Raw genomic sequence first — 21,310 nt, forward strand, 5'->3', positions numbered from 1 at the left:
TTTTTATAGTTGGTTCAGTTCAATTCAATTCAGTTCAAGCCAAAAAGCATTTATGGAGTCCTTACTATGGTCTAGACTGTGTTCTGTGAAAGATGTGGGAATGACTAAGTTTCTGCTTTCCAAGAACATAGCACATCTTGGGGAAGCAAGAGACAGACACACCTAATTGGGAGTGAGAACTGCACCCAGGACCCTGCAATAGAGAGACAAAGGGTTATGGGTAGGTGATGTTTAAGTTGGGTCCTGAGCACTGAGTAGAGTTTAACCAGTGGAACTGGGGATAGGTGTCAGGTAAAGGCAAGAAAGGACATTTGAGAATACACTAATGCTCTGATAAAAGGCACAGGGTCATGAAATTTGTGTGTTTAAGAAATAACGACTAGTCTGATATGGCTTGTAATATTGGGAGATAGGCTACAATTACAGGTTTGGGTAGGATCGTGAGGAGCCTTGAATGGCCAATGAGTTTAATTGTCTGACTGTTGAGAAATTTTTTAATTCAGTGAGCATTTGTTAAACACCTACCATGTGAATATTGACATTGTGGTTACGGAGGTGATTCAGAGACACAAGCTTTCTTCTCCCAAGGGGCTTCTATTCTAGGCAGTGGACTAGGCCACTAAAAAGTAGACAAATAAGAATAGAAATTGAAAGAGAAATAATTTCTGGAAATAAAATAAGCAGAGAAATGTGAGAGAGACAGAATAGGAGTGGTCGAATGTCACCTGTCTAAGGACATGATATTTGGGCTGAGACCTCACTGAGGAGATGTTAGTTATACAAGGGTCAGAGGAGAGAGTTCCATATAGAGAAAAAAGGACAAAACCCAAGAGAGAGGACTGTGCTTGGTACATTCGAGGAAAAAAGACCAGGAAGTCCAGGTCACAGAAGGAGAGGGGACAATGGTATGAAATGCTTTTACAGGAGGGACAGGGTCTCTGAAGTAAGGCCTTGCAGGCCATGTAAAACCTCAAGTTCTGAGTGTGAAGGGAGTTATCACATTCTGGGTTACATTTTGCTTTGTAGTGAACTCGTTGTAGTGGCCCAAAGGTAGAAACAGAGAAGTCTAGGGACAAGCTCCTGAATTTCAGGAGAAGGACAATGGAGCTTGGGCCACAATGATACCAGTTGGTATGGAAAGAAGGTGATGGACTTGGCTTATTTTTGAAGTTGATGTCAACAGGACTGGGTTTGAATTGGATGTTGGGGAGAAGGAAAGGATAATCAAAGAGGGCAGGTTTTAATTTGAGTAGGTAGTTGTGTTATTTTATGAGATGGGAAAGTCTAGAAGAGAGATTGAGGAAAGGGGTACATCAAGAGCACATTTTATGAGGGTTTATTAAGTTTGAGTTGCTTATTGATCATCCAAATGGTGATGTCTTGGGGGGTTGATTATCATGGGGGTTGTTAATCTGACCTCATGGGAGAGATCATGGCTGAAATAATAAAATTAACTTTGTACTTAGCATAGAGGAGTAAAGAACACATATTGACTTCTTTTGTAAAAAGCTATGTGGTGTTTTTTTTTCGGAGGTGGGTGAGTGTTGGGTTATTAATGGTAATACTCCACAAATATTGATCACTATGAAGAAGGTTGCTTAATTCCAGGCTAATGTCCAAGCTTAAAAACACCATGATTTTGGTAAAGAAAAAAAAATGAAAATAGCAACCAATCTGTAAATTTTCAAGGCCTCTTGGATTGCAAACATCTGCCTTTACTTCTATGGATTTGTCTTACTATGATGAAATATAGGAAAAGTCTGGAAGGAATCTATTTTATTAACAAAATCTTGTAGACTTGGGACATTTTTCAAATGTAAAAACAAACAAAACACTCAGTTCAACTGTATATATTTTTTTAAATTACAAAATTCAAGGAAAAAAATTATCCCAGGTAAAATTTCTGATTTGGAATTGGAATCTTCTTAATGAGCACAGAAGATCTGTTCCACGGTCCACTGATGGATCACAAAGAAACTATGTGTTCATTTGACCAAAAGCAAAATCAAGTAGAAACTTCCAAGACAATAGTCACAATAGTACAAATCATAATCAGAAGAAACTTATGTTTGTTATTTCATTTTGTATTTTCACTGAGATTAGTTATGCTACGTTGTGTTAAGGAAAATCTTGTTGATAATTTGCGACATATTTTGAGCTCATTAGGAAAAAAAATTGTAAATGTGCTAGACTAACCATTACAACATTTGTAAAATCCAAAATTAAAATTTCCTTTACTGTTCTCTGAATTCCTAATTATTGGGCCTGTGAATTCATGTAGAGAAAATGATTGAAGAATCCTGCCAGGATGCCTTAGGAGAGAAGATAATACTATCTAAGGGTTCTTTAAAGCTGGGAGTAACATAGAAATGCTTTGCCCATGCTAAATAATAATTACACTAACAATAATAAACTTTCTTATCAGAAATTTATTAGATCTTCCATCTCTAAAAAATCTTGCAAAGGAGACTTTATTCAGCTGAAATGCTCTCTTGCATGATGTGCAAATGAGGATAAAATAAAGCCTGAGAACGTGGTCAGGGAGAGTGAGATGGAATAAGCAGACCAAAAAATATTGAAGCAGAATGTCATGCAAGAACTGAAGTACATCTGGTGAGTATGCATGCTATTGCTCTACCTTAGAAACCATTATAAACCATTTGAGGTGATCAAAAAATTGCTGCCCAGGTGCAGCAGTTTATATTTTGAAAATGAAATAAATCTAGTGGATACTGTGGACGAAGAACTTGCAAAATCTTATTAGAAAAATAAATCTGTTTTGAGTTAGAGGAGTGAAAAAAATCCTAACAAATTATAGGAGTAGAAGTGTTGCAAAACTCAATACATTCATGTTTATTCAATAATCACACACATGTTCCATTAAGAAATGCAGAAAAAAGTGCAATAAATATTGACTTTCACAGCAAAATGTAGAAGTATATGTGCAAAGAATAATGAATCCTTTTCTTGACAGTTTGAGAAAAATAGAAACTTGAAGCCATTAACACAGGTTGAAAAATAAAAAAGTTGTTCTCTTCATTAGCCAGGGAAAAATATTTCAAGTTAGTTTTGTAGAGATTATTCATCTGACTTGATTCTTTATATGCAGAACAAACTGGTTTGTGTTCCATTGTTTCTTGAATGTAGGAAATTGTGGGGTAAGACCTGGCTGGGAGCTCTTTTTGTTTGAGAGCAGGGTCAAAGCATGTCTCCCCAATTCCCACCCCCACATCTCAACAAGTGCTTTAGGGGCTTGGGGACTTGGTGGAAATCATGCTGTGTTCTAAATACCTCATCCTACCACTGGCAATATTTCTATCCAGGAAAAACCATATTAAATGAACCTAAGAGCAAACCTGAGTGGGAAAAAACATTACAAAAGAATATTTTGGAAATTCTAATGCTTTATTGATCTGAGTGTCACTTGGTACTGTCTTGGAGGGTAACTAGAAGATGTATATTGAAGAACTTTAAAATGTTTATGGCTTTTTATCCATCAATTCCTTGAGAACCAAAGAAAAGAATCAGAGACATATGTATATAACAACTTTCATACAATGGTATTCATACAGCACTATTTGTATTAGTAAAAACTTGTAATCGACTCAAATTTCAGGGCTAAAATGATTTAACAAATTAAAAGATGACTCAATACAAACTGTTATGAAATCTTTAGAAATCGTGCTGTAAAGACTATTTACCTACAAAACTATTCATGACATATGCAAAAATCCCAAATAATATATGTAATGCCTATGACTTGATCTCTCACATGTTGTGTTGTATGTGTATATGCAACCTGTATAGAAAAAGAACTGGAAGAAAAAGAATGTTAAGTGGTAGAATCATGCATGATTTAAATGTTTCTGTCTTTGTGCTTTTGTGTATTTTCAAACATTTCTACGCTGATAATCACTTTTATATTCAGAAAGAAAATACCTAATAAATGCTATTGAAGAAAAAGGCAACCGAAAAGGTGTATGTGGAAAGTGAAAGGGAAAGGTTTGGCCTTAGTGTTTGGGAGAAGGAGATATTTGTTTTCCTGCACCAATGGGGGGAATCCACCATGTCCCTCCCAAGTTCACCTCTTTGGCAGTAGAGCCAAGACTCCCAGTGGAGGATCTGGGTCAGAAGCTTCAAAATGTGGAACACTGGTTGGACCTAAAAGGATATCCATTAGTTCAACGGGAAGGAGCTAATCTCTGGAAGTAACCAATCTGCTGTGTGATTCCTGGTGGGACAACTGAGCGGCAGGCTTAACCTCTAACCCCCTGCCGTGCAGAGTTTCCACCAGCCTCCCCGCTGATTTCTGAAGAGTTCCCAGGGTTATCATCAGCTTGGTGGGGCATAAAGCAATAAGAGAAATGGGCCCTGGGTTTCGCAGCGCCAGGAGCAAATGCGGACACAATCACTTGCCCTTGACATTCTAAGATCATATAATGATGCTTGGTAAATTGCTTTGAGATCCACAGGCAAGTGTGCCATTCCATTACCAGTCTTTAATCGGCATTTCTACTCACTCATGTAAGAACCATTGAAAGCCATTGATCCTGAACTTTCTATAGTCATCAGCAAGTGAGTCTGGAGAAGTTTAGGTGCCAAGATCTCAACAAACTGACAGGGTAAGCAACTGTAATAGGGCAGGCTGATACATCCCACGGCAGCCATTGTTAATATGAAGGTGAAAGAAGCTTATCAAGGATGTGATTTTGCTGAGAAATACTGCTCTATGAGAAGAAATTGAAAGAAATGGGGATGTCTACTACTGATTTGGTTACCATTTTCCTACTTCCCTTTATTAGAACACACGGGAGAGCTGATTTCTGTCATCAAGTAGACTAATTTCTCAGTTTGAAAAATTTTGGCCATAATACTCCACAGAGCATTCAAGGATTTGAGCTTTTTGACAATAGTTATTAGGAGGAAATATTTCAATGCTGCTTTGTTTGAGGTCCCATTTGCATTTGCTTAGACATGGTTTGTACTGGGGATTTCATTGGCCCTGCCCTGCCCTGTGCAGTGCAAGGGGGGATGAGGCACAGTTGCACCATGAGGGAATGGTGGGAACAGTCTAAGAGAAGTTTGTATGATTTTTTGTAAGTGTTGATTATTGATAAATTTTCACAAGTACTTACGTACTTTGTCACCAGAAGTAGTATCATAACGATCCATCTATCCATCCATCCATCCATCCATCCATTCATTTATCTTCCTCTTCTATGCCTTATGTCAGACATAACTTCCAAATCTTTACAAAATATGAAATAAGATACAAAAATTGTTAAGGAATGGGGCGGGGTTGTGGCTCAATCCCAAGTAAGCCACTTGCCTAGCATGTGTGAGGCACTGGGTTCGATTCTCTGCACCGCATATAAAAAAATGAATAAAATAAAGGTCCATCAACATCTAAATTTTTTTTTAATTGTTAAGGAAAATGGGACAAAGACAAAAGAGCCATAAAGATTCAATAAAGTCAAGAATGGATTTGATAGGTCATGATTCTTCTGTATTTTCTCAAAATGGGCCACAGATTATAGTGACCAGTGCACACAGAAGAGGTCAGAGTCATCAAGTTGTGTCCTACAAAGGCCTAGGCTTCCCAGGGGTAGGCAGGGGCAAGAAAAGCAAGTGAGAACTGGCCAAGGACCTTGCTTCAGATTCTCTCCACCTTCCTGCTCAGCCACAGGAGTTTTGATGAGTTTGTTACACAGAATAGCATTCTCTGGGGGTAAGATTTAAAGCTAAAGATGCAAACTCCATTAAAAGACATGTTCAAAAGCTGCACCATTCACAGTGACTTTACGAGCAAAGTCAATCCACATGCAGGTAAACCATACCCAGCCTTGGTACTAAAAGTGAAGGGAAATATCCTCAAAAACACCCTTGGAGAGAAGAGTGGAGGAAAAATATATGCTCCAAAATGAAGGTGTAAGTATGTTATCAGTCCATCCATTTCTTAAACAATTACAATTTTCCTCAATGTCTGTGGGTTCCAGGACCCCAGTGGGCACCTAAATCTGAGAATGCTCAAGTCCCTTATATAGAATGGCATTCTATTTGTATATAATATGCATAAATCCTCCTATATAGTTTAAATCATCTCCTTAATACTTATAATACCTACAAAAAGGTAAGTCATATGTAAATAGTTATTGTATCATTCAGGGAATAGTGACAAGAAAATAAACCTACATGTTTAGTACAGGCACAATTTTAAAATTTTCTATCAAAGGCTGGTTGAATTCACTTATATGGAGGGCCAACTGTATTTATTATAACCTTCTGGGTCATTGCTTATATCCTCAATGTGAGAGGTAGATGGTATAATAGCAAATATAAAGTATTTTTTTTTTACTTTGAAACATATGCTCCTTGAGATTAGTCAAACATGAAAAATTAAACAATAATATAGACAACAAGATTAGAGGTATCAAGTTCAGACATTAAACTTTTCAGCATTTAATCAGAAGAGAGAGCAAATCTTGCCATGGTTATCATAGCATCTTCTTGAAATGAGGTCAGTCTGAGTTAACCTTTAGAGAATGTCTAGGGCTTGGATCTACAGAGAAACGTGGGAAAGCATGCAGGTGTGTTGTTGAGTGGGGTTACAGCATACCAGAGAAGAAATGCAATAACAGTTATCAAGAAAAAGTCCTTAGTATAGTTTTTGATTGCGGGGAGAGAATGAGTGGAGAGGAGTTTGCAACCTCTATGTAAAGACCAAGAGGTTTACTGACCTGTACTGCAAGATATGCACCTGCCAAGGGAAAGTACCACGTCCCCCTCATAGTGTAGATATCTTGCATCTAATATTTTATTTTTGACTGGAAAAGGAAAGAGCAAATCCTGGATGGGGGTGAAGTATTAAAATGAGGTGGACAGCAGCTTTTGAGATTAAGTATATTACCAATAAGCCTAATTCAATCGTTCTCTTTTTTTCAAAAAAAAAAAGAAGAAGAAGAAGAAGAAGAAAAAAGCCAGTATGATTGCATATTTTTTTAAGACATAGTTTTTAGAGAGGCTCTTTGGAGATACTGTGCCATGTAGAACACTGGACTTGAGGCTCAGCTATGAACTGGATAGACGTGAATAAGTAACCAGGCTTTTCTGAATCTGTTTCCTCTTTTCAAAATGGAAACAATAACAGGTAATCTCCTTGCTCAGAGTCATCATGAGGACTGATTCAGAGTTATATTTGTGAAAGTTGTTGTAAGTTATGTAGTTTTAGAATAACTGGAGGATGCTCATGAAACTACCAAAAGCAACTGCATTTAAGGAAGAGTAAAGGCTGGGAATTTAGCTGTGCTAGCTCTATGGGGAGGAGAAGCACTTTGTCATTTAAGCTTTCTCAATGGCTAGAAAGTCATTCTCAAATGACTGGTGAAGTAAATTTTCTGATTCTTATTTGAAGCAAAGGTGAAAACATGTGGCTATGGAAATACTCTCCAATCAATTAGGAATAAAATGTTTGCTATGAGTAAATATAGCTGTTTATGTTTTATTGAACACCTATATGTAGTGCTGATTTTCATAATTGTCAGCTTTTACAGGATACTGGCATTACCAGAGGCATTGTCCTTCCTTTCTGCTCTGTCTGTTGCCCTTGACCCCTGCTCCACCCACTACACATACCACTTAGGAAGCAGCTCTTCTCTTAGTGAACTGAGCTGCTCGCACTTCACCAGGAGGCAGGGCCATGTGCACCAATACTACTGCTTGAAAAAAAATCCTTGCATGGGAAGCTCTCGTTCTTCACATACAACAGGTTAGTGCTCCATTTGGTTGAATTTGATAAAGCGACAGTCCGATGGGAGTAGAGCAATCACCAAGTGGCAAATCAAACCATACCTATGTTCTGCTGATAGACAGAGGCCAACCTGCCTGGCAAGTGTGCACAGCTTAACCGCTTAACCGTGGTGAGCAGTCAGCAAAGAGAAGGGGTGGGCAGGGAGGGGGCATTGATCCATGAAGGCAACTCCCAGGTCTTAAAGTGATAACATTGGAGCTTTTCCACGTTTTATTCTGTTACTTATTTCTTCTTTCAGATTATAGATGATAATGTCTCTGGCAGAAAGAGATTGCTGTCAAAACTGTAAACTACCCCTTCATCCCTTGTCTGCGGACTGGAGATGATAACTTTCCTGTTGCTATTCCACTTGGGGAGTGAGAGAAATTGTGGCTGTCATTGTCATCATCATTGTCACCATGAGACCCACAATCAACTTCAACTGGTTATACTGAATGCTTGTGATGGCGGGTCTTAGGCCTTAGTGAGTAAGCGTGAACCTAAGGTCCTCCCAGATAGGACTCCCTCCATCCCTTCCTTTCTTTCCCTCTCTTTGTCTTCTAAGTCCTTAGAAATCCGACTACTCCTGGTGGTTTTGCTGAGAGTTATTTTGCAGGGGTCACAATATTCCTTTATAGCTATTAGGGTTTATCTGCCTCACAGTAGCACCTAAGACATGGGAGGTATTATGTCTTCCGCAAGGTTGACAGAAGGCCAGTACAGTATTTCGACTCAAATAACGAGCACATTCTGTTTTAGAATCAAGTTGTGCCTTTGCACAGCAGGGTGACCAGAGACAACGTTAATGTACTGTGTACTGCAATAAGCAAAAATGGATCCTAATGTTTTCACCATAAAGAAATGATAAATGTTTGAGGAGATAGATCTGTTTACCCTGATTTAAACATTACACAATGTGTACGTGTACTGAAACATCACATGGTACTCCATAAATAAGTATAATTTCTCTGTTTTTATGTATCATTTAGAAGAAATAAATTTAAACAACCAACAAGAATCTTCAAGTTGTCATTACAGTCACTTAAGACAATTTGTTAAAAATACAGCTAATTACATTTCCAGTGTCACTGCATATAGAAAACCAGAATATTGGATATAATGTTTATTATTTCCTCTTACAAAAGGGAAAAGCACAAATTCTTTTAATTGCATCTTTAATAATAAAAAGAAGCACAGTCATTACTAGCAGGAGATGTATTACTTTCATGGGGCTCTGCACACCAGCATTCTTTCCTATTGCTTCTTTATTATAGTCACAGCATTAATTATTAGGGCCTGATTAGGCAAAATTACAGTATTGTCCCTAATGAAGTCTCTGGATTCTTAGAAAGCCCCAGCTATCTTTTTATATCATTCTGAAGTTAGAATTAGGAATAAAAGTCAGCCCAGCCTTCATTTCCAACCCCAGTTCATCTTTGAAGCACATATCATTTTTCGAGGTTCACTGGTCAAACTTTGGAAGGTTTTTTTTTTTTAAGTTAATTTTGTTTCCAAACCTCAATACTATTACAGAACTATCCACTATAAAAGATTTTGGAGTAGAAAATAAAGGAGTATAGATCCAGAAGGAGACTTAGCAGATTTTTATTAGAGAGTCATTTTTGGAAATTGAGAGCAGAAAGATACGAATGGATATTAACTGTGGAGTGTCTTTTTCTTTCTATACAGGAAAAGCTGGCCAGAGTGACCGGGAAGCTCCTTCTATCTTCTTTCTTTCTCTTGTCTATTTGCCTGTCGACCACTAGGCATTTGCTTGTTGGAGCAGTCACTCAAGGGGCGCCACCCAAGGTGCCTGAGTCAAGGTTGTCTGCACCCTGCACCAGGCAAAGTCTCAAGGAGGCTGCCCCACAGCCTCCTAAGGTGATGTCGCAAGTGGCTTATGGCCCTTTACCCTAGAGATAGTCTCTGATTAGAAAGGTTTAAAAGCTTCTTCTCTCCTGGAAGGCAACGGTCTTGGACAATGACCTTTCATTACTACCTTGTAAATCTAAAATATAAATCTCTCATGCAGTCATTTGCCTATCTCCTTTTCTGGGTTCTTCCAAACCCCCTTTCCCCTCTTCCCAACTGGGGACATTTTCTTAGGCTCATTCTAAATTGCCTGTGCCTCTTTCATGGAACACTTTCCCTTGGCGAATGTGGCCAGGGCTGCATCTTCATCCTTTTTCCCTACATTGATGGCCTCAGCTCTGGTCTCTACCCAAGTGCTCTGCCTGCCCATCTCTTCCAGGATGCAGGCTCCATGAGGGCAAGGATTTTGTCTATATCTGCAGCTTCTCCTTTTTCTTCCTCTTTCCCTTCCGATTTGATCCCCTTACAACCCTCTTTAATCTGTCTTCTTCCCTTGCCCTCCGTGATGCACCCAAACTGACTTAACAGCTTCCTAATGAGCTTGTCCAGTCACTGGTCTCACAACTGCTCTGCTATGATGTCCTGTAATGCCTTATACTTTTTCTTGATAGAACCACCATTTTTAATGCATGTCATTAATTGTTCAATGCCTCTTTTTCCATTAGATTATAGACTCCATGAAGTCCGGACTGTATCTGCTTTGCTCACAGGTGCTAGACAAACAGTAAGCCCTGAACAAATACTCATTGAGTAAATAATTGGGTAAACTACTTGTGTAACTATAATTAAATGTGTTTTAATTTAACTATTTATTTCTGGTTCTATAACTCATATTATGTACACCAGTCACACATTTTATAAGGCATAATGTTCTTTGCATGGTTTCTCTAGTCAAAAGCTCCAATGACTCCATTTTAGTGTTGGAATTACTAAACTATTAAAATACCACACCTGGCTTGTGAGGCAGAACCCACCCAGCACAGAGCCTTTAAGAGTTTCATCCAGTTGGCAGTCTGTACAATTAGACAAAGGAGATCTCATCTCATTAGTCATAGTTCTCTAGAGAAACAGGACCATAGGATGTGCGTGTATGCAAACTCAGTAAAGCAGAAAGCCCCCCCCCCCCCCGCCAACGTGAGTTTGCTGGTTCAAATTCTGCTCTTATCCTGAAATACCCTCACAGATACACCCAGAAATAATGATTAATTTGGGCCTGCCTTGTCCCAGTGAAGTTGACACATAAGATCAACTATCACATACCTCTACCCAGATTAGTCTTAGCTAATTAAACCACTGAGCTGTTCCAGACTCTGATCCTGTTCTCCTGGCTTCAAAGCTGATTTCAGTTCTCTTGTTGAGTTTATTTTGTCCTCCCCTCTTGACTTAGTGTCCATCACTGACTCTTTGGTTTTGACATCAGCAGCCTTCTGATTTGCGTATTTTGAAACCAGGCTCTCACAGAGACCACTACACAGTCCATTCATGGTGGCCATCCAATGTAGCTTGCCCACTCAACTTGGCACAAGTGCTGTCAGGGTTGGAACGACCGTGTTAACTTGCCATTGCTTTTTGTCATGTTTTCTCTCCCAGTTGGACTGGAAAGAGTCTTCATCCATTCCTGAACCTGTGCTCACTTCCACTCCCTCTTCACCCCAACACAGCACCTCATTTGCTTTCCCACAAGAATCCTCCTGGTCCAGCCTCTTCATCCATCTAGGCCAGCCCATTGGGTGCTCCCCAAGGCTGTCCTTGATCTATATGATCCACGCTGGTCTCCTGTTCACTGGTCTGTGCTCTTCATCGGGCACATGCTGTCTATCACTGTTCTTTAACCACCTTCCCTGTGTGTGTTCACAAGATAACTTTACACATTCTCCTGTGTAAAGTTATAAACGACCTCTCCTCTCCCGTCCCATGCTGCAGAGACCACCATGTGTCGATAGCATCCTGTGATAGACGTGCTTGGGAAGGAGGATGAACCTTCAGAATCCAGATGTAACATTGGCTCTTGGGAAAGGTGAAATGGGAGAACCTGCAGTAGGAAATCAAGGGAGAATTTCTCTGCTCCAGGAAGAGATAGGGAAAGGATGAGATGCCTTGGGCTTGAGGAATGTTGAACTAGAAAAGTGATGTGTGATAAATACCTTTTTTAATATAAAAAAAAATAAAATTGGCATATAAAAATTGTACATATTTATGGGATACCATGTGATGTTTTGTATATGGATACATTGTGCTATGCTCTAATCAAGCTCATCCTGTCATCTCCTCAAATATGCATCATTTCCTTGTGATGAGAAACACATTAACATCGTATATGGTTACTGTGTTGCACACTGGAACACAATAGAAAGACTATTTACCATGCAACTAGGCCTCTGTAAGCAATCTGTAATTGAGACTGAAAAAGAATAGTTGTCATGGGCTGGGTATATAGCTCAGTTGGTAGAGTGCCTGCCTCACATGCACAAGGCCCTGGGTTCAATCCCAAGGACCACAAACAACAACAACAAATGTCACAATGCTGGTGTTACAACTTTCTTGTGGTCTGAGTACCATATAACATGATAACTAAAAACAGTTATTTTAACTAACCATGCTGTCATCTCAGATATCTATGGAAAGTATTAAATAAAATAATAGTAAAATGGGACATGGGAGTATATTGCCTGACCCAAGCTTCATCCTGATATAGTAGATAAGTTATTTTAAAAATGAGTGTTTAACTCCATACAACATTTTGCAGGGGAAAAACATTTAATTTATTATCTACTATCATACCATTTATACATTTATATTTTCATGTCAAACTAATCTTCTTTGGAAGTAAATAAAAACATTATTTTTTTATAATGAATGATTCCTTCTGCATGCACTACCAGGTCTAGCGACAATAGAAAACTGAGACCAAGTGTCCCAACAAGTGCCTTGCCTCTGTTCACGGCCTTCATTTGTTGAAAGTTAACCTCTCCCATCCTGGTTTCTGGATGGAGATGTCATTGTTTCTCACCCTTATGTTTGCCTTGTTTATTCAGCCAGGTGCAGGAACCAGTCTATTCTTGCTCACTTGGATTCCTAGCTTTTCATCTCCTTGGCTCTAATTGCTCCTGACACAACACTTCTCTGTCTTGACTAGTTTTGGGGATTTCCTTTCCCATGTATTACTCCACAGGCAGCCCTGTATCCCGTCTGTTGCCCTACACACCCCATGTCTTACTTTAGATGTGTCGACTGTATCAGAGGGAGGACCTCGGGAGTCAGGATGGACAACTTTGATGTAGTAATCTGGAGTTGGTGGTAAAGAAATGGGTAACTCTCTTGAAAAAGATGATCCTGCAACAGGGCAGTTTGAATCTAAGGGGGCAATATGAAAAAAATAAATATGTTTTTCATTCCGAAGTGAAGTGGAAGAGAAAAGTTTTCAGAATAGCATGAACAAAAGTAATTTCATTTTTCAGGTAATATAAGGTCATTGTCCACATTAGCAGAGATACTCTGTCAACATTTGCTTTGTAATTAAGTATCCTCTTAAATTCTGAGTTATTATTATTATGCATTTTGGCTGGGATTGCTAATGGACCTAAATAATCACCTATATTGGCTTCATCTTATCTTTTTTGGACGCCTGTACAAGCTCAGGTACCTAGAGATTTAATTATAGAGCTCAGCCCTTCTCTGTTATTTTCATAGACAGGCCCCTGTAATCAAGCCGATCCTTGGCAACTCTTCACTGAAAACTCCTTTGACATCCATCAAGTTGCTCTCTTCATTAATGCCTTAATAAGTCTTCAGAATCAAAGAATAACTTAAAAAATAAGCATCATTTCAGAGACCAGAGCCAAAAGAGTCCTAAGTGAAAGGATACTTGACATGCCAAAAATAGGAACTAGGAAAAAAAAAAAAACTAACTGGGAAAATACAAAAGGGATCAGTAAATCCTGAGGGATTGGATACAGTGGTGTGGGTTTGGAATATGGGAGATTTATGTAAATCAGAAGATTATTCTGTAGACTACCCTCTATGTTTTGGCTATACTTATATTTTGAAACTTTTGGAAAAGCATTAGAAAATTTTGAGACACTATCTCCTTGGGATGGTTAGAATCTGAGTTATTGCAGAAATTATCTCAATAGTAAAATGTTCTAATGATAGTTGAAATATAGACTGGCATTGCTAACACTCTCCACAAGATCCAGGATATTGACTTTTGAATAGGATGGTCAGGAAAGAAAGAATTATTGATAATATATTTAAACTCAGTGCTTCTGAGAACATGATTTGAGTTTTGTTTATGTTGATAAAATAGATTATTTTACTAAATGAAAACATTCACCACCCAGATGAAAGCCAGATTGAATTCAGTGAAGCAAGTCATTGAAAACTTACCAGGTACTAATTTTTTAGTAATTTGTTTTGACTAATTTTTTTCCCACTTTATTGCCAACATCTTGAGAATACAGGCTTATAATTCCTGTACTCACAGGAATAGATTCTCACCTAAGAATCTACCTTCATCATCGTTCCCACTTCCTGGATCACAAACAGATTCTTTTGCTGTCTCACGCATGCACCAGTATCATCTCTCGTCCCTGTCTTCAAGGTCCACCTTCTCACTGCTTTTTCCTATCAACATGTCACCACTGTAAGGTTTCATCCATCTTCAAATCTCTCTCTTTCTCAATTATATCTTATCTTTCATTTCTTGTCCATTTTTGCCCGTCTTTTTATTTTACTTATTTTTAAAATTTGGTTTTCACTTGGTTAAGGGCTAAGCTACTCATCTTTAATCTCAACACCATACCTACTTTCTTCTCAATATTCCCTCACTCCTCGGCCCCTTTCAATCTCTGTGTGATTCCCCAACATTTTAGTGGCATGATTCTAAAGTCACTCATGACCTTCATGTCACTAAATTCAGCAAACATTCTTCCAATCTAATCAGAGTGGATCTCTTATAAATGTTGATCAGTACTTTTCTGAAACATGTACATCTCTCTTCTTTCTTGACTTTTCTTTTATAACTCTGTCTAGCTCTTGATAACCTCCTATGGAGGATCATCCTTCTTTACTTGCCCAGAAGATATTATTCATTCCTAGATGATATCTATCATATCTGAGTCTTCAGTTACCATCTATGGGTCAAGGATTCCCAAATGTTTATCCCTGCTTCAAAAACCCTTCCTGAGCCCAGGGTATAAACACACCTGCTGTCTCATCACTTCCATTGAGGTGGCAAAGGCTCCTCAATCCTCAGTGTGGCTCAGTACACTCATAACTCTGCCCTTGAAGCTTGACTTTCCCTTAGTGTTCCCTGGTATAGTGAAAGTCACTCACTTGTCCAGGATAGGAACCTAGAAGCTCTACTCTCAGTCTGTACTGAATTTACCATTAAATCTTGCCAGTTAAAAATTTAAAATCTCTGCAATCCATTCATCTCTCTTCATTTTTATTTTCTCCACTTTTTTCCAAATTACTCCAACCTCTTTCCTAGTCTGCTCAGTATCTTCTTCACTGAACTCTTGCTGTCTCCAAACTCTGGTCAGAGTGTGCCGCAGTCTGGCTGGGCACACAATCACGAGCCACCACACAGCTTGTAGATTCAAACAGCAACTCTTTATTCCCGAACTCACACCATCCGGCTACAATCACGTTCTGGGGAAATCCACGTTCTCTGCCCAAATCCACGTTCTCTCCCAAATTCACCTCCACTGGGCGTCTGTCTCCCAAAATATACTGTCTGAATCCCGTGAGAACTCAAGGGGAACTCAGGCGGCAGGATACGCCCTATTCCCAGCAGGAATAATCTTAAACCTTAAACCTGGAACCTAAACTGGGAACGCCCTAAACCTGATTATGTTAAACCGGGAACACCCTAATCCGCCCTGGTCCTTGAGCAAGGTCACCTACATTCAATGTCACTGCAACATGGGGTACGCTGGCAAGGAAATTGTCATACCTACTTGGCTAATGGCTCCCAGCAAGAGTGATCTTTTAAAAATTCAAAATAGACATTACTGTTTAGCTTAAAACTCTTCAGTGGGGTCCCTCAATAGAAGGATGTCTTTAATCTGGCTTTAATATGACACTAGACTCCTTCTGTCCCATCCTTCCCTTGATCTTTGCCCATAAGGCATATTGCTGTTGTCTACATTTTTCTGTTTAACTCCAGGGCATCCTTTAGATTATTGCTCAAATATCACTTGCTTGCAATTTCTGTCTTTAGATTCAATGTCCCCATTCTATGCTTCCAGAACACCTTCTGCTTTTGCTTTAGAGGTACTATTACAGCTTGTAATAATGTCTTTATGTTTGCACACTTATTGATACATGTCTCCCATTCTGGGAACTTGCACAACTCATATTTATTGAATAAAGATTACCGAAACATGCTCACCAAACCATGTGTGTGGGCAGGAAATAATCTTTCTGTCAGTGGGTGGTGATGGAGGTAAGAGGCACCAGGGAGAAGAGTCTGGCCTCTGTAGTTTAGGGTAGGAGTGGGCCACGCCTGGTTTTAGTTGAACACCGGGAGTTGCATAGAAGAATGACTCTACATCTATAATTACACCATCTGGGTACATGCCAGGACCCTTGGTTAGGCAGTCTCTGGGAGAATGCACAAGTTAAACTTGACACTGGAAGACCAGTCACTCTGTTGCAGCTGGATCTCTCCCCCTGCTCTGCAGTCAATGTTTTACCCTTTGCCGGCTCCAGAGATCCACTTTGCAGTCAGTTTATATCTCATACTTGGGACCGTTCTCTTGACACTCATCTTGAAGTGACTGATTGCAAATTACAAGTCCCCAAAGGCCCTTCAAATTTAGGATAAAACAATTGGGCATAATTCAAGATGATTAAGTGGTAAGGAAAGTAAGTATTCATAGGCTGTGAGAGCTGAAAGACAGTATTTAGTCCAATGACATCCATTTTTAGATGAGGACATTGAGGCCTAGAATGGTTAAGTAATGTTTCTAAGGTTCACACAGTGAGCTTTTGGAGCAGGTAGGTAGGTCTGGAATATGCATCTCCTGGCTTTACCTACTAACGGTGCTAGTCTTTACACCCAACCTGAAAAGCTTCAGAGTCTAATCAAGTTATGAAATATGCCTAATGTTTGGAATTGGGTCCTGAACAACAAAAAGAAAAAAGAAACCCTGAGAAAATTTATTAAATCACATCCATTAATGTCTACTTATAATTATAATTACTTGTCAGGTTGAAAGATACTATCTTGCTTCTTTAAAGTCATTGTCATGGGTAATGCACAGAAGTTCTACAAGATCCTCATGCATTTGTCTGTATTTTGCATTTGGTAGAGGAAAGCACTCTATTGCTAGCTACCCCCCTGACCCTTATATCTTGCATGTGAAAAGAATGAATCAGATTTGGTAAATCTCTTTCCTAACAAATACATGGACTTTTATGTAAGTTCAAAAATATTTGTCTTTTATAGTTTAAGTGAGTGCTCCCTTAATTTATAAAATTGCTAATCTTCTTCTTGGAGGTGAGCCCATACTGAACAGGTGACAACAGGTGACTTGGAGACACATGTGTAAGACGAGGACAACTAGTATTTCTAATCTGACCTAACTAGACCAGGGGTCGTGACCACCTACTACTAGAAGTAGTTTTTCCTCTGTGGGAGGTGGGTTCTAAGATGGGCGTGGTAATCCCTTTCTCCTGGTATTCATTCCCTCTGTGATCCTTGAACCTGCATGTGGGATGGAGAGACCTGCAACTTGCTTCTGACTAATAAAATACAGCAAAAGTGACAGGACTTCTCTTCCATGATTACGTCACGTAACATTTTGATTTCTGGTTTTCTAGCAGATTCTTTCTTTTGATGGCTTTGTGGAAACAAGCTACCATGTTGTGAGCCCAGTGGTAAGGAACTGAGGGTAATCTCTGGCCAACAGCTGGAAAAAAATCAAGGCCCACAGTTACAGCCGTCCAGGAACCAAACTCTGCCAACAGCCATCTGAGCATGGAGCAGATCTCCTTCCAGTCTGGCCTCCAGGTGAGCCCCCAGCCCTAGCTGAAATCTTGACTGCAGTTGTGTTGCACATTCTGAGCAAAGAACCCATCTATGCTGGCCTGGATTCCTGACTCTCGGAGCCTGTGAGATAGTAAATGTGTTGCTGTAAGTGGTAGTATTTCACCCAGCAATAAAAAATGAGTACAGTTTTTTTTTTTTTTTTTTTGCCATCATTGATGTATCCTAGTTTTTGATAACCACATAATAAAAAAATAGAGTTACTTACACACACACACACACACACACACACACACAAACACCCCTAAAGGATCTCTACTGGCTGCCTGTTTCCTACAAGACCAAACATGAGCATATAATGTCTTTCCTGAGTATTTATTGCCTACATTTCTAGCTTTTTCTCCCATCCTTTCCATTACTTCACCTGCACACACCCCCGACACAACCTTCTCTCTTTCTCTCACTGTTCCCTTGATGCCCACCACTTACGATCTTTACATAAGCGTCTCCCTCTCCGTGGAATCCCTTCATTTTGTCCTTGCAAACTCTCCTTTATCTTTTAAGGTTCATCTTAGTCCTTCCTTCTTTATAGGTGTAGCCGTCAGCTTTTCATCACTGTGACCAAAATACTGACCAGAGCAACTTCAAGTTTTATTTAGAGGAAAGGTTTATGTAAGGGTCATGGTTTTAGAGGTTCAGTTTACGGTTGACCCATTCCATAGCTCTGGGCATGAGGTGAGGCAGAGCATGGCAGAAGGGCTTGGTGGATGAAAGCAGCTCAGCTCAGGGCAGGCAGCCAGGAAACAGAGTGAGAGAGGGAGCAAGGGGCCAGGGTACTTCCTATGTCCTCTAGCCATGACCCACCTGACTGTTGTTACCATGCAGTAATCTGTTCAAATTATTAATCCCCCAAGTGGATTAATCCACATCCACTGATTAAGTTATAGCTGTCATGATTTAATCATTTTACCTCTGAATGTCCTATATTGCTTAACATGAGCTTCTCAGGGGACACCTCATGCCCCACCATAACAACTCCCAACCATTCCCATAGCATTTTATTCACATACATTATGCCGTCGTCACCTTGTATTACAATTTATATAGGTGGCAGAGTGGTCTTTGATATTAGTTTGGATTTTGCTCTCCAAACTCTCTCCTTTGTGCTCTTTTCAAGTAGGTTGCTTTACTGTCATCATTTCGTTGCTTGGCTACTTTTTCATGTTGGAAAAAAAAGTAGAAGATTTTTACAGCTAGCTGATTTTCCTGTTTGTTTTTATTTGGAAACAGACATATTGAATAGATGGTGCTACATATGTAGAGGAAAAAAGGAAGAAGGACGAGAGTCTCTGAGAGTAATGAAGGAGAGAATTCCTTCAGGTGGAGAGAGGCAGGACTCCACTGCAGTGCTCCAGGAAAGAGAAGTGTGCCAGGGGAGACAGAAGGCTTAGGTCCCATCCTGAAGTTGGGGTTCAGCCACAGGACTCTGACCACCTGAAGACTCCCATGGCTCAGGTGGATTAGAGACAACACTGGTAGTGACCAAACCATTGGTGTGCTGTTGAGACTTCTGCATGTCAACAACCCATGACAGGAGAGCTCTCCCAATCTGGTAAGGCCCCAGGAACTGTCCCATTCCAATGGGGAAGGGAAAATAATAACTGTTGTTGAATATTTTACAGGCTGTTAGAGAGGGTTGGCACTAAGTTACATTTAACTTGAGTTAAAATAAGAAAAGAAATTTTACATTTGTTGTACACCTGTTTGTAGATTAAGATTTATACGCGTATGAATGAGCATAAGAAACATGAAGAAAACAACATAGAAGCACATCATAATCAATTTGCTCAGAGCCAGTGATAAAGAGAAAATCTTGAAAGCAACCAGGGAAAAACCACACATTCTGTACAGAGGGAAAAAGATAAGGATGACAGTAGACTTCTTGTTGGAAATGAGCCAAGGGAAAAGGCAATGAAGCCACATTTTTAAACGGCTGAAAGAGCAAAAATATCAGCCAGTGAAAATATCTATCAAAAACCAAGGTAAAATTACAACTTTTTAGAAATACAAAACAAGAATGTATCACATGCATACTCTCACACACAAAATATTAAATGGAGACTTTTAAGAAGAAAGAAATGATACCAATACGAAAAATGGATATGTAGCAATGGCCCTCAGCTGAGGTTGATTCTACTCCTGTCCCCTAGCCATTTGGCAACATCTGGAGTTATTTGGGTTGTCACGACTTGGGGGAGGGTGTGGAGAAGGCTCTAGCATCTAGGGGGCAGAGACCAGGGATGCTATTCAATATCGTGCAATGCACAGGGCTTCCCTCAATGGGAACGATGTCAACAGTAATGAGGTTGAACAAGGTCTGAACGAAGGAATTACAAGAGTAGATAGAAATACTTTTCTTACTACTTAAATCTCTTTAAAAGATTAGTGATCATTTAAGCTAAAATAATAGTAAATGTAATGTAGGGTCTACAACATATGTAAAAGTAAAATACATGGTGTAATGCAGTGGTCAGGAGTTGAGAAATGAATATATGAGATTCTAGGATATTTTATACTATATGGGATATGGTATAATAACACTTAAAGGTAGCTGGGTAAATTAAATATCTATGCCATCCACCCTCAAGTGACAACTAAAATTATTCAAAAAGGAAAAAAAAAAGTAAGTTAAGGAGATAAAATAAATTGTAAAAAATCCATTAAAAAATCAAAAAAAGGAAGAAAAATAAAAAATGGAACAAAGAACAGATGAGAAAAAATGGGAAACAAATAGCAAGATGATAGACTTGACCCTAACAATATCAATAACTACATTAATTTTAAAAGGTCTAACACCCAAATAAATGGTTGATAGTATCAGTCTGATTTTAAAATACTCAACTTTATACCATCTGCAAGTAACTTACTTTAAATAAAGAGAAATAGGTTTAAAGGTAGTGGGAAAATATATGTATGTGAATACTAACCAAAAGCAAGCTGGAGGAGTCACAATTATTATCAGATGAAGTTGACATGATAGCAAAGATTATTAGCAGGCTCAAAGAAAGTCACTTCATAAAGATAAAGGGGTCAGTTCATCAAAAGAACATGACAGTCTTAAGTATTAATTTTCTTAATAGTAGAACTTCAAAATGCATGAGACTAAAGCTAATAGAATTTCAAGAAATGGATAAATTCTCAATTATTGTCAGAGATTTCATACCGCTACCTCAATAACAGAATAAGTAAACTGAGAAGTGGGTAAAGAGACAAAATATTAAACAATGAGTCAACCAACAAGATGTAATTGACATGTATAGAAGGTTTAACCCCAAAACATTAGAATTCAAACTCTTCTCAAGTGCACACAGAATGTTTATCATGGTTTGGGCTATAAAACCAGTTTCAAAACATTTAAAAAGTGTTTAAGTCATTCAAAGTGTGTTCTCTGACCATGATGGATGTAAATTAAAAAGCCATAACAGAAAGATCTCTGTAAAATCCCCCAATATTTTAAAACCAAATAGTGCACCCTGCCTGTTGGGGGGCTAGTGGGAGGTATTAGGTCACATTTTCCTTCCGCTTGGAGTTTTAGTAGATAAAATAATAACAACACGGGAATGATTTAGGTTCAGTCTTGTGTGCCTAGTTACAGTGGA

At 39.0% G+C, this 21,310-nt stretch overlaps 1 long non-coding RNA gene across 2 annotated transcripts in view; it reads left to right on the forward strand.

The window, feature by feature from the left end:
- Positions 1–1,393: 1,393 nt before the first annotated feature.
- LOC125617716 overlaps positions 1,394–21,310 on the forward strand; it is a 48,249-nt gene continuing 28,332 nt past the window's right edge. For both annotated transcript variants that reach the window (XR_007348806.1, XR_007348807.1), the window contains exons 1-3: positions 1,394–2,613; positions 17,489–17,675; positions 18,942–19,263. This is a non-coding gene — a long non-coding RNA (uncharacterized LOC125617716). The remainder of the gene's footprint in view (positions 2,614–17,488; positions 17,676–18,941; positions 19,264–21,310) is intronic.

Source organism: Marmota marmota, unplaced genomic scaffold (genome assembly GCF_001458135.2).
Source record: "Marmota marmota marmota unplaced genomic scaffold, marMar, whole genome shotgun sequence".
In the NCBI taxonomy this organism is placed as follows: domain Eukaryota; kingdom Metazoa; phylum Chordata; class Mammalia; order Rodentia; family Sciuridae; genus Marmota; species Marmota marmota.